We start from the raw sequence: 3,252 nt of genomic DNA on the forward strand, positions 1-3,252 counted from the left end.
AGCTCTGGCAACTTCCTACTATCTTTTGAAATGGAGCCCCCCCCCCCCAGTCTTAATTGGCTACAGTTGACCCTCTCTGCTGACCTCCATTTTAGGGCTTCACCTTCCCTTGGGGGAGCCTCCCACTCACACACGGTCTGTTCTCCCCCTCTCTCACTCGTGGGAAGTCCTAGCACTAGGTGAACTGTCATACTCTTGGACCGTGCCCCCCGGGCATCTGCACCCCAGTCTCTGGCCAAAAGCTGATGAGCTATTGGGTCAGGTAGGACTTCTTGTTTGGGTCACACCTTGCCTTTGGGACACCGTTGGAAGGTCACTGACTTCTCTGCCTCCCAATGGGGAATGCCCAGATGCCTGTTCTTCCAGATTATCCTCTGGGATGTCTTCTGGAGAATTTCAGGTTTCTACATCTAGTGCCTGCTAGCACTAGGGCCTCTAAGTTTACACACTTCTGTAACCAAACCTAGCCTCAATGACAGATCCAAAACAAAGCCTTTTTAACTACTGCCAGTGATTGGGTAAACAAAGGTCCCCCCAGGTAAATGGAGGTTCCCATGCTCAAGTCTCTTTGATCCAAACCTTCCACATCTGTTCGCTCTCCCAAATGTTTTAAATGTATACCTGAAGGATTTTCTCCATAACCTACTTAATCTTTTGCATATATATATATATATATATATATATATATGTTTCAGTATCCTGCAGACACAGGTGTTTCCTATAGCCACAACATCGACAAAGCAGCTACCCTAAGTGTTCCAGTCTGACCTCACAGACTTCCAACAAGCTGGACCTGCACCTTCCCTCCCAGCCATGGATGTTTTTGCAGACCCTGGAGAGAGCATCAAAGCAACCTGTTCTTCCTGGAGTTGGCCAGCATTTCAGCCTTTTGACTTCCCTACAGCGCCCCCAAAGTCAGCAGGAAGTAGCCAGAAGGGAATCTACGCCCCTTATTTTTAACAAAAGGCTGAAATGGTGTGCTTCAGGACCAGGACAAGCAGCTCCAGGTTCTCCCAGTGTTCCTCAGTCCATACCTTCTGCCTTGCATGGCTGGCAACCTCTACTGACAACTTTCTACCCTAAATTTTCCAGGGCAGAGGCTTCTCTTCCTCCTCTTTACCATTTAATCTGACCATTTTGTTGCTATAATTTTTCTCTCTCTTAACCCCATGCATGACAACCAAGAGCCACCTCCAATGAACCTAAATTTATATACTTTAACTTACCTTACATAAAAAGCAGCCCAAGTTCCTCATTTTTTAATTATGGAAAAAGGGAGGAATGTTAGCATTTTGGAACAAAACCTGCTTCTGGGTTGCCTAGCAACTTATGATGTCATCACCAGCCAGGTGGCCACACCTGGAAGGCGTGGTTATCTTGCCCCTTAAAGAGACCAGCCGGCCATGTGGTCTCTCTCTTGGTCCTTCTCTCTTGGTCTCTCCTCTCTTGGTCCTTTCTCTATCGGGCACCCCCTCTCTCTTCCCCCTTTCTCTCTCTTTCCCTCTCTCTTTCTTTCCCCTATCATGTCCTGCTCTCCCTGCTCTCACTTCTCTCTCTCTCTCCATATCTACCTAATAAACCTCATATATATATATATATATATATATAATATTAACAAGGGTGAAAAAAGCACAAGTTGTTTAATGTACTTCCTGTTGTTTAATGTAATAAGAGACCAACCAGCAAGATGTGCCCTATGTGACTTTCCAACAGCCACGGAGAATAGTATGAATAAATAGAATGTATGTAATAGATTTCAGAGAAACTTGGAAATGGCATTGTTCTAACACAGTCATGAAAAGTGGCATGTACATGTAGCATCTTTCTCGTACTTGCTATCCTAATCTCTATGGGGGTGCCCCATAAAACTTGAAATAACCTATAACTTGTAGGAGTGTAGGATCAGTACTGACAGTTTTGTTATCTTTATTTTTTTTAATATATGGATATGAGTGTTTTGCCTACACACATGTCTGTGTACTGTGTGTGCTTGGTGCCCATGGAGGCCATAAGAGGGTGTCAGGTCCCCTGGGCCGGGAGTTACAGATGATAGTAAGCTGCCATGTGGATGCTGGGATCTGAACCCTGGTCCTCTGGAAGAACTGTGCCATCTTTCCAGCTCCTGCCATTATTTTTTAATGATTCCCAGTATTTAAAAGTAGAGCCACCTGCTCCTCCCACCCCACACACTGCTCTAGTTGCACCTCACTCTAACTGTGCTGTCTGGTAGCACAGCCGCCACCATGATCATCTACCGGGACCTCATCAGGCATGATGAGCTGTTCTCTGACTTCTACAAGATCTGAAAGATCCTGAAGATGGAGGGCAAGAAGGTCAGTAGAACAGATGGTAACACCAATGACTCGATCCGTGATGGAAATGCTTCCGCTGAAGGCCCAGAGGGTGAAGGTACTGGAAGCACCATAGTCACAAGGGCTGATATTGTCATGGACCATCACTTTCAAGCTTCACAAAAGATGCCTACAAAAAGCACATCAAAGATTATATGAAATCGCTCAAAGGCAAACTTGAAGAACAGAAACCAGAAAGAGTAAAGCCTTTTATGCCTGGGGTTGCACAGCAAATTAAGCACATCCTTGCTAATTTTGATAACTACCAGCTTTTTATTGGTGAAAACATGAATCCAGATGGTATGGTTGCCAGACTACCATGAAGACAGTGTGACTCCATTCATGATTTTCTTTAAGAATGGCTCAAAGATGGAAAAATGTTAACAATTGGACGTATCACTATTACCAGTCACCGTAACTGGCTGCTGCTTACCATCCATTCAACACCAGGACTTAGGACAAATGGAACTAATGTCATCTTGAGCTTTTATTTTGGCCATGATTTATTTGGAGTGGAGGCATTTTTGTTTTGTTTTTGTTCTTTTGCTTATTTTTATTTATTTATTAAGAAAAAAACATTTTATACCTTGTCTCAAAATAAAGTGCATTTAAATTCAAAAAGAAAAAAAAAGAAGAAAGAAAATAGAGCTATGACCGCAGTCAGCCTCAGGGATCAGGCCAGGAACAAAATCAAGGCAAGCAGGACAGCCCAGGCAGTGACTAAGAAGAATATGCACCCAGGGCTCATTTAGGGATCAGCATGTCCCCACTACATGAAAATGCAGCTCTCCTCATTTGGACTCTTCTGGGAACACACAGGGGCCCAGACCCTGAGTCTCCCTGAGTGTCTGTGCATAGCTTAGAAGCTCCCATCTCATACTATCCCACTCTGTTAACTGGC

The 3,252-nt window shown here is 44.3% G+C and overlaps 1 pseudogene; it reads left to right on the plus strand.

The window, feature by feature from the left end:
* Positions 1–2,243: 2,243 nt before the first annotated feature.
* Positions 2,244–2,735, plus strand: LOC110561219 (translationally-controlled tumor protein-like; annotated as a pseudogene).
* Positions 2,736–3,252: the final 517 nt, after the last annotated feature.

This window comes from Meriones unguiculatus, chromosome 8 (genome assembly GCF_030254825.1).
Source record: "Meriones unguiculatus strain TT.TT164.6M chromosome 8, Bangor_MerUng_6.1, whole genome shotgun sequence".
Classification (NCBI taxonomy): Eukaryota; Metazoa; Chordata; class Mammalia; order Rodentia; family Muridae; genus Meriones; species Meriones unguiculatus.